The sequence below is a fragment of the Hylobates moloch genome, unplaced genomic scaffold (genome assembly GCF_009828535.3).
Source record: "Hylobates moloch isolate HMO894 unplaced genomic scaffold, HMol_V3 SCAFFOLD_11, whole genome shotgun sequence".
Taxonomy (NCBI): Eukaryota; Metazoa; Chordata; class Mammalia; order Primates; family Hylobatidae; genus Hylobates; species Hylobates moloch.
In genome coordinates, this window is record NW_026652286.1 from 92,886,970 (window position 1) to 92,897,578 (window position 10,609).

The window sequence follows — 10,609 nt, forward strand, 5'->3', positions numbered from 1 at the left end:
AGAGTATTATTAGACCAAGCAAAAAATTTGTAATATGGGTGATGGATTAGATAAGAGTATTTGTAACAATGTAAATGTATAAAATTGTTAACTATACTGTGGCATATAATAATCTTATTCTTAGGAAAAGCACACTGTTAAGTATTCGGGGGCAAAGAGCCGTAATAAACATAATATAAAAATGGTTCAGGAAAAAATTATGTATAAACATACATATATAACCACATGTCCATATAGTATATATACATGAGACAGAGAATAAGAATAAATCATACATGGGTTAAACTACAAATGATAAGTAAATCTGGGTAAAATGAATATGAATATTCTTTGTACTATTTCTCATTTTGTAACTTTTTGTAAACTTGAAATTATTTCTAAACATAATGCTTTAAAATGCTTTTATGTGCCTCACACTTAACTGATTTCTGGCACGTTCATATACACTGGTACTTTTGATCCTCCCAGCAGCTCCGTGAGATAAGCAGGGCAGGCATTGTTATGTTTCCCACTGTACAGATGAGGAAGTTAAGGCACAGAGATGTTGAGTGACTTGCCAAGAATGACATCCTGGCAAACACAGCTTGAACCTTCATCTCCAGGTGCAAGTCTAGGCTTTGTCCCATGATATCCACATTCTACAAATACTTTCAGAATCCATTTGCAATTCCTGCTAGTCATCTCTCCAGGAGGTCGTGAACTCCATAATTTTACATTATATATATATATATATATATATATATATATACACACACACACACACAGACAGAGAGAGAGAGAGAGAGATTGAAACGAAGTCTCGTTCTTTCACCCAGGCTGGAGTGCAGTGGCACGATCTTGGCTCACTGCCAACCTCCACCACCCAGGTTGAAGTGATTCTCTTGCCTCAGCCTCCCGAGTAGCTGGGACCACAGATGTGTGCCACCATGTCCAGCTATTTTTTTTTTTTTTTTTTTGGTATTTTAGGAGAGACGGGGTTTCACCATGTTGGCCAGGTTGTTCTCGAACTCCTGACCTCAGGTGATCTGCCTGCCTCAGTATCCCAAAGTGCTGGGATTACATGCCTGAGCCACTGCGCCCGGCCCCATAATTTTACTTTTACGAGTTTATACTCAGCCTTTAAAATCCAACTCGAGTCGTTTCTTCTGCCTTCTCCCTGCCTCTGTGTCCATCAGTGGCTCTCCCCAGCGTGGGTGCCTGCCCCCTTTCACTTCAGAATTGATTGCCTATGTTGAAGTTATTTCCTATTTGCTTCTGTTTGTCTCCCTGAAGGGCAGGGACCAAGTATTGTTCCTCTGACTCCCAGCCCCAAGCTCTGTGCCTGGCTCTGTGAACGTTGGCTGAATAAATGACAATGTGGCTGAATGAAACCTCCTCTTATTTGACCTAAACTCACCTCAATCAAGTCTCAAAGTGAGGCTTTCATCGTGGAGCTGGAATTAAGTAGGATTAAAGTTAACGCTGTCCTGGCTGACATAACTCTCTCACTCCTTCTGTTTCTTCCAAGGGTAGAAGATCAAGGCAGCTTACAGGTCATAGGGAAGCCACGTGGCATTTGTTCCTAGTCAAATAAGGAAGATCTTCTTATTGAAAGTGGTCTAGAGGGAGGGAGTCAATCCACCAACAGATATGAAGTAACCAGGTGGGCTGAGTTTAGGCGATGCAATGGACAAAGGAGTAGAAGCCCAGGAGGGGCTAGCAGGCAACTGCTACTGGGTCATGGGTTCCATATCAGTTCAAGCTTCAGTCCTTACAGGATATGAGAATTTCTGTGGAGTGACGTGCAACACAATTTAGGCGATCACCTCCCCCATGTCAGTACCCAGAAAATAACTAAGGAAGGAGCATTCTGCACAGATTTCAGGAAACCTGACTGATATCTACCTTCCTGGTTCATCATGCTCAGGGGACAGAGGGCTATGATCTCTCCAGCACAGCTCTGTGCAAAGTGTGAGAAGAAGATGGAACTTTCACATAAACCCCTGGATTTAAGACAAGGCTGAAATTTTATTTGAAGGGATTTGCTTTCGATTTCATTTTTTTAAATGCATTTTTAATAACAAGCCTATTTATCAAAAGGGGGCATTTGACTGTTTGGAACAGCAGTGGGATGGCCCTCAATGTAATTTGGATCCTTTCCTAAACCCATGTCCTTTGATTCTGCCAGTTCAGATCTCTCCTCAGTCGGTAACTCACAAAGCATGGTTGTCAGTGGCGTGGAAAAACTCAGCTAGGAGTGTCCCTAAAGACACCTCCAGACCCACCCCTGCAAAACAAGACAATCAGTTCCCATTCATTGAACACCAACAAGTGACATCACACAGACACTGTAAATGTTGAAGGGGGAAGGACTGTGGGGGGGCACATAGGCCCAGCCCCTCTCACAACATTGAGACTCCCACGGCCAATCTGCTGGAAGGAAGGAGTGTGAACTATTCTGCCTCCTGTACCTTCCTCCTCCTAGAGAGGGAGGCTGCAGAAGAGCGACACGCCCCTGGGGCTTATCACCAACCTTCCTGGTTTGGGGATCATGGGAGAAGCAATGAGGAGCATTCTTAGGTCTGATGGGCAGGTCTTGGGACTCTTAAATGAAAACTCCCAAGAAAACCAGGGAGATGATAGGTGCTGCTAATCTTGGGTTGGGAGACTCCAAGAGGGCATGGAGGCCCAGCTAACGTCAGGGAGCTGGAGTTGCTGGAGCTTCAGCAGATCTGAGTTAGGCACCAGGAGGTTTTGCACAGATTCCTTCAGTTCAGAAGAGGGCCTGCAGATGACGCTCCCCGGAGAGCCACCGGTGGGCAGGAGGGAAAAGCAAAGGCTGCGGGAAGCTAGCAGATGGTGGTGGGTGGCACGGTGGCCTGAACGAGGCCCCCTCGTGGTGGAGTGGAGAGCTGCATGGCCAGCCCGCAGCAGGTGGCTGCGGGGCCCTGGAGCAGCAAGAAAAGCTCCAGGGACCTGGAAGAATTTGACTAGGGTGGGAGCCAGGGCTTGCAGTTGGCAGTGTTTGGTGTCCTTAACGCCAGGGAGGGCAGTGGGGCAAGGTCATATTCACTTTGACCTGAGTCTGCCTCTTTATAACTTTGCTCATTTTGACAAATTTGTGACACATTCAATTCAACATTTTCCTAAAGATGTTCAAATCCTAGTAGAGTTGAGATAGTCTGGTAGTCATGTAGACCTTCTCGGTCCAGTGACAGTGGCAAAGTCAGGACTTAATCTAAGCAGATCATCTCAAATTTAACATATTCTCAGCACAGCAGCCAGAGGGGTCCTGTAAGAGCCTGTAGATGATATCCCTCCTCTGCTCCATCCCTCCCGCGGCCTCCCATTCCACCTACAAAGCCCTTACAAAGATGGCAAGGCCCAGCGTGCTCTGGCTTCTGGCACCTCAGACCTCATCCCTGCGGTCACCTCTTGGTCACCCCATTCCAGCTTTACAGGCCCCTCCCTGGTCTTCAGCACACCAGGCCCACGGGTGCTGCCCTAGCTGCTCCTTCTGCCTTGATCTTCCCCCAGGTGTCCCCATGACCCCAGCCCTCCCCCTGCTAGTTTTTTGCTAGAGCATCATCTCACAAAGGCTAATCTGACCCCTCTGTTTTAAATTGTAGAGCCCGCCTCATCCCTATGCCCCTCTCCTAACAGAACTTGGAACCATCTGGCATCCTGAGTGTCTAAGTGATCTGCTTATTGCCTGGCTGCCTCCACTAGAAGGTAAAACCCTGTTGCGGTTGGGATTTTTGTCTGTTTCACTCACCACTCACTGATGAGCGCCTAGAATAGTACCTGGCATGTAGTAAATGCTCCAAAAATGTCTGTTGAATGAATAAAGGTGAAGAAGGTGAAGCCTGCTGGCTCTCAGTGTTGACCAGCTCAGTCGGCCTGAGCCGCAGATCAAACCACCTTCTAACAGTGCTCCTCCTCCCAGTTCTGCTGGCTCAGCCCCTGGCTCTCGACTTGCATGTCTGTTTTCTGCCCTTTCCCATTGCCTGGCTCAACTCTGTGTCTCCCGGCCACCCCCACCATGACAACAGGGGCCATGCACATGGGCCTCAGCTCAGCCTTTCCCACGGCAGTGATCCACCTGCCTCACCCCAGCATTTCCCACAGCAGTGATCCACCTGCCTCACCCCAGCATTTCCCACAACAGTGATCCACCTGCCTCACCCCAACATTTCCCACAACAGTGATCCACCTGCCTCACCCCAGCATTTCCCACAACAGTGATCCACCTGCCTCACCCCAGCATTTCCCACGGCAGTGATCCACCTGCCTCACCCCAGCCTTTCCCACAACAGTGATCCACCTGCCTCACCCCAGCATTTCCCCTAGCAGTGATCCACCTGCCTCACCCCAGCCTTTCCCACAGCAGTGATCCACCTGCCTCACCCCAGCCTTTCCCACAGCAGTGATCCACCTGCCTCACCCCAGTATTTCCCCTAGCAGTGATCCACCTGCCTCACCCCAGCCTTTCCCACAGCAGTGATCCACCTGCCTCACCCCAGCATTTCCCACAGCAGTGATCCACCTGCCTCACCCCAGCCTTTCCCACAGCAGTGATCCACCTGCCTCACCCCAGCATTTCCCCTAGCAGTGATCCACCTGCCTCACCCCAGCCTTTCCCACAGCAGTGATCCACCTGCCCCACCCCAGCCTTTCCCACAGCAGTGATCCACCTGCCTCACCCCAGCCTTTCCCACAACAGTGATCCACCTGCCTCACCCCAGCATTTCCCACAGCAGTGATCCACCTGCCTCATCCCAGCCTTTCCCACGGCAGTGATCCACCTGCCTCACCCCAGCCTTTCCCACGGCAGTGATCCACCTGCCTCACCCCAGCATTTCCCACGGCAGTGATCCACCTGTCACACCCCAGCCTTTCCCAAAGCAGTGATCAACCTGTCTCCATAAAAACCTTCCTTGATTTTGAGACTCTTAATGACACCCCAGTCCCTCACAGCCTCTCTTTCAGTCAAAGCAATCCCAATATCTTTTAAAAGCATCTTGTACCATTATTTCAGGCCACTTAGCCATCTGTTTGACCAACAGAGATGATCCTGTAGCCACAGGAGAAGCCACCCTCAGGAGAAGCCACCCTCAGGAGAAGCCAACCTCAGGAGAAGGCTTGTTGGGCCAGGCAGGGTTTCTCTCAGTGCTGGGCCTGCCTGTGAGCCTCCACAACAGGACAAACCTGGCCCAAGGCCCCTCCCGATGGAATCGCCACCGTGCCAAAACAAAGAAGGGTCCACTTTTGAGGCTGCCTCCTAAAGTAAAGGAACATGTGTTCTCAGAATCATCAAGTGCTGGAGGACCCAAAAGAGGAGTTCAATAGACACAGGCCCCAGGCTTCCAAGGCGAAGCCTTCCAAGCTCACCGATGTTACCATCCAGAGCTGGCATCTCCACAGCCCTACACAGACACAGGATTTCTCAGAGCCATGGAGCACAACAGAAACACCAGCCATCTGTTTCTTAAAATTTTCAAGGAGGGGGTCCCGCATAGCTTGGAAGACGCATTAAGGCAAGTGCTGAGCTTACACCAAGTTTTGTGTGCAGAATGTTCGTGTCTTCCCTTGGATGATCCGAGTGTTAAACAGGCAGGTTCCCATCTACTGCCCCCCCTTGATCTCAGCCAGGGGTCTCAGCAGTTCTGGAAGCCCACAGGAGTGAGAAAAGGCCTGCAAAACTGCCGAGGAGAGAGAGCAAATCCCAGCCGAGCAATGTTCCCAATCGCTCTGTGCCAAATTCGGTTGAAATGAGACACTTTTCAAAAACAATTTCTGGGTAAGTGGTGGAGAAAATAAGAACACTGAGAACACGTGGAGGAAAGAAAGGAGGAAAGAAAGGAGCAGCCGCCTGAGATCAGCAGAGCGAGCTGGGACAAAGTGTGTTCCTCACACACCGTCACACAGAGACATCGGCTGGGACAATGACTTGTGTGGGTTGTCATGACGATGAAATTGAAACCGGGATAAACAATAGCCACTCAGCCAGCAACCTAACCTCTGAGCTGACCTGTCATTTCGATTGCAGCTGCCTGGGCCCTACATAGATGTCGGGAGATGAACATCTCTCAGGGCAGGCTTTGATAACAGGTGGCTAAACATGAGGCTGGAAATCAACTGAATCTTTTTGCTCCTCCATAAGCCAAGCTAGGGAATTCAGCAGCATCTTCTATAAGGTCCCCAGAGCCTGTGGAGGGACAACGGAGCACAGAAAGTAAATGCAACGGACCCAAAGACACACAGCAAGTCAGCAGAAAAGGCTAAGAATTGCCACCCCATCCTAGATTCAAAATCCCTTAGAAGTCATTGCCGGCTTACTGAGGGTAGCACTTCTAAAGCTCAACAGGGCTTCCTGGCATTCCTCACCAAATGGACCAAGGCGAAATTTAATTATTGTCTCTGTTAGAACTTGAAAATCCCTTTGCAGTTCTAAGGCAAATGCAAATGCAGTTTCTGCGTACTCTGAGCCACCCTCCCTTCCTTCTCTGGTTGCCTCAGACACATCTGCAGAAGCTGAGCACCAGGAAAGAGAATAGAATATGCCCCAAAGGGCTCAACTTGACTTTTAAAAATTGGTATTATTATTTATATTTAAGAGCAGCTTCAGAGAAAGCAGCAGATCCTAGGGCATGGCAGAATTGTAAATGCTAACTGATTGTTATTCTTACAGAAACTTAGAATTCCAAAGTTTAATCATCCTTATTAGCATAATTTGGGCGACTTCAGTCCGTAACCTTACCCTGGAGTTGATTATTTATGGCGCCCTGAACGGAAGTCGAAAATTAACTTTGATTTAATGTAACAATTCCATCCCCAGTATAATTCATAATGCAGATACATTTGTCAAAAATAAATCAGGCTGCTCACCCATCTCAGAACAGGAAACCAAGAAAGGAATAGAAAGAGAATCCCTAATCTTTTCTTCCCTTTTCTCCCTTCCCCTGCTGAAGTCTGTGCTTGCTCATGGACTAGCTTTGGAGAAGGCCGAGAGCTTCAGGGTGGAGAAAAATCTAGGGATCAGGCAGACAGGCCAGGAGGGAGTGGAGGTTCCCTTGGGATGAACATCTTACATGTCCTGAGGGCTTTATCCAAGTAAGCAGCTTTCTAACAAGACAGGATGAGAAAGTCATCCCAGGGAGCTCATCTGGTGGGAGGGTTGTGTGGAGAGCGTAATGTAACCCCTTGCATGTGTTTGAAGTTCATCGATTTACAGTTTGCTTCCACCTGTAGTATTTCGTTTAATCCTCATCGCTTTAAGTAGGGCAGCTGGAAACTGAGGGCTGGGGAAGTTAAGCAACTTGTCTCTGTCCCACAGCTTGTAAAAGGCAGTGTTGACCCTGGGATCCTGGTCTCCTGGCTCCTCAGGCAGTGCTCTCGGGCTGTCTGCATGTGGAAGGAAAGGTGCTTGGGTATGCAGCCTGTCTCCTGGCCCAGGGAAGCAGAGCCCTTATGGACTCCATCAAGGGCTTGGGGTGACAGTGGGAGATGATGCTCCCAGGGCAGACAGGAGAAATTTTCAAGACGTTACCAGCTCACCAATTTCCAAGAGCTCAGAAGCAGCATTTATTGCTTCTACAGGAAACACTTAGAAAATATAAGTCCTGGGACTGGGCACGGTGGCTCATGCCTGTAATCCCAGCACTTTGGGAGGCCAAGGTGGACAGATCACTTTGAGATCAGGAGTTCGAGACCAGCCTGGCAACATGGTGAAACCCTGTCTACTAAAAAATATAAAAATTAGCCAGGCATGGTGGCGTGCACCTGTAGTCCCAGCTACTTGGGAGGTTGGCATAGGAGAATCACTTGAACCCGGGAGGCAGAGGTGGCAGTGAGCTGAGATGGCACCACTGCACTCCAGCCTGGGCAACAAGAGCAAAATTCCATCTAAAATGTGTGTGTGTGTGTGTGTATTCCCCACACACAGGGCAAAAAGAACCCTAGGAGACCTCTCCTAGATGATGGGGTCAAAGTCATCCTAGGATTATGGTTAGACTTATAGACTTACCCCACTATGAATATATTTGCCTCTGCAAGTTACCAAGTTCCCTACCAAGAAAGAAATCTCTTCCCATGGACAGTACCAAGGAGCCAGACGGGCACTTCTGTGGAGCTCTTCCTCCCCGCTAATTCTCTGTCTGGACTGCTGAAGCCGCCCAGACGTGCCAAGTTTTAGTGGCAACAGGTTTACCTGCCAGTAACCAACATCCTCTACCTCTCCCCACAAGCACCTACAGGCTGACAATGCCAACTCTCCCTTTTCCATGCCAGGCAGAGCTGATGCTATCTCACAACAGGCAGCAGAACCCTGTGCCAACAGCCAGAGTCTGGCCCAGTGGCTGGCAGGAAAGTGACCACATTCAGACTATGCCATTTGGCTCTTTGGCTTCTGCTCTGGAAAAAAAAAAAAAAAACTGGCTGAGAAGAGGTAAAAGCTGTTGGCAAAATATAAAGTTCGCATTCTCGTGGTCTCAACTCAGCAGGGACAGTGATGGGTTGGCACGTCTTCTGTGTATATATGTGTGTATGTGCACACATGCACACACGTGCATCCTCACACTCAATCATGTATTTTTAACAGCTATAAAACTAAGAACCAGGCCAAAAGGCTCATTGTGAAAGAGAAAGCAGCCAGGGCCTTAGATAAAATTGTAACCAATCTTAGTTTGGGTCACCATGACATTAGAACAATGAATTGATTCATTCAATTAGAACAATCAGTTGGTTCATCCAATTCAAACAACCACCTGATCCCACCAATGGAAAAAAAAAAAAAAAAAACAAGTCAGTTGTTAAAGCCTTTGTTGACCAAACACACAAGGAGTTGGCTGAATTGATGTTTTACCAACTAAAAGCTTGTGATGCTGTACAGACATGGCTTGTGGCTTACCCCTTCCTGGGTGTCACTTTGCTGAAAGAAAGAATATGGCATTTTGGTCTCTTCTGATTCCATTTCTAGGTAAGTGATGTTAACTATAACAACAGCATAACAATAATGGGTACATGTGCACATGGGAACATCTGCTATGAGCCAAGCACTCTACTGTGTCCTTCATATACTTCCAAATAATTCTCACAACAACCCTATGACATCGATGTTGTTATTATCCTCCTGACTTTAAATATGAGAAAACTGAGGTTGAGAGCAGTTAAATAACTTGCCCAAGGTCGTACAGCTAGTCAGTGATAGATCCAAGGCCCAGACCTGGGCCATTCTCCTCCTCTTTACACGTGTTCACATGTGTGCTGTTGTCTCCCCAACTAGAATGTAAGTTCTATGACAGAAGGGACCTTGTCTATGTTGTTTGTTCTTGGATTCCCAGATTGAAAACAGTGCCAATACACAGGCACAGAATAGGCTCTCAATAAATAACTATCGAATGAATGAATCAGCCTCACCTCAACTGCGAGATGAAACCAAGCAGCTTCATATCCACCTCTGAAGTGAAGCCCCAACACAGACAGTATCCAAGGATGGGTACTGGGGTGTGGTCCTCCCAGAGAACAAGGATGGGGTGAGTCCCTGCTCTCTGCTGTTGGCAGGGACAGGCAGACCGACACTTCCCTGCCCCAATCAATGCAGGTTTCCATCAGTCATTTGTCTCCGTGATAGGCCCCTCACTGGGAACACCCTGTGCCTCTCGTCACCCGGTATCATGGCACAGGCATCCATACTCCATCTTGCCAGGCAGCTTTCACAGGTGGGCAGCGGATGGCACTGGTGTTTTGGCAATCCAGCTACACAAGTTCCTACCTGAACTTTGGCTCTGCCAGTGACTGGGTGGAGGAGCCAGAAAAAAGGTCTGGACAAAGGAAAGTGCCTTCTCATTTCTGCTTCCCAAGCCCACAGGGCCAGGGGGAAGGGATGATGTGCTGAGGACGGTGGGAAGCATCACTGAGAACATACATTCTTTGAGCATTTAGGACCTCGGGTCTCCCATTCATCCTCTGGCTTTCAGACATACCTGCACAGAACTCACCTGGGACAGGCCTGCAGGCATGAAGCACCTCTGATATTGCATCTGATCCATCATGTTCAGAACTGCAATCCCTCCTGATGGGCAATGCCGTGAGAGTGGAGAAATTTAGCAGTCCGAGGATTGTCTCTAGGGCACAAGATAGAGCAAGCACCAATTCTCAACCTAGCCTCTCAGACAAATGTGTTGTTGCTACTGTTGTTTGCAAAGACCATGGTCCTATTTATAAGCCTTGTTCTTTGCTCCTCCTAGGGACGTGAGAAACTGTACAAATAAGAAGGCAGGTTTAACCCTTTCTTTGTTGTGGATAGACACTTGCCAGAGAAGTGTAGGTGTGAGTAGACTGCAAGGTTAATACCTCAGGCTTGCAAAATGCATTGTTTGCCAAAGCATTTTCTCATTTCAGCCTTATGACTGTAAGATAAGGGATACTGTTTTAAATTCATATTACAGATGAGAAAACAAAGGCTGAGCCAAGGCCTCAAAGGTCATTCTAGGCCACCTTCCCTCTCCTTCTACCCAGGTTCCAGGCCCGTGGAGAACAGGAGAAAAGAAAGAGTGGTGCTAACAGGCCACGTTGATAGAGCACTGTTCCTTGATGGAAGGTCACCTGTACCTGAGCCTGCTCTGTGAGG

At 48.3% G+C, this 10,609-nt stretch overlaps 1 long non-coding RNA gene across 1 annotated transcript; it reads right to left on the reverse strand.

Annotated features, from left to right (window-relative positions):
* Window positions 1–432: 432 nt before the first annotated feature.
* On the reverse strand, window positions 433–10,095 carry LOC131384563 (uncharacterized). Its single transcript, XR_009215539.1, has 3 exons — window positions 9,978–10,095; window positions 1,397–1,561; window positions 433–511 (listed from the first exon to the last, which is right to left on the reverse strand). It is a non-coding gene; the product is annotated as an uncharacterized LOC131384563 (long non-coding RNA).
* Window positions 10,096–10,609: the final 514 nt, after the last annotated feature.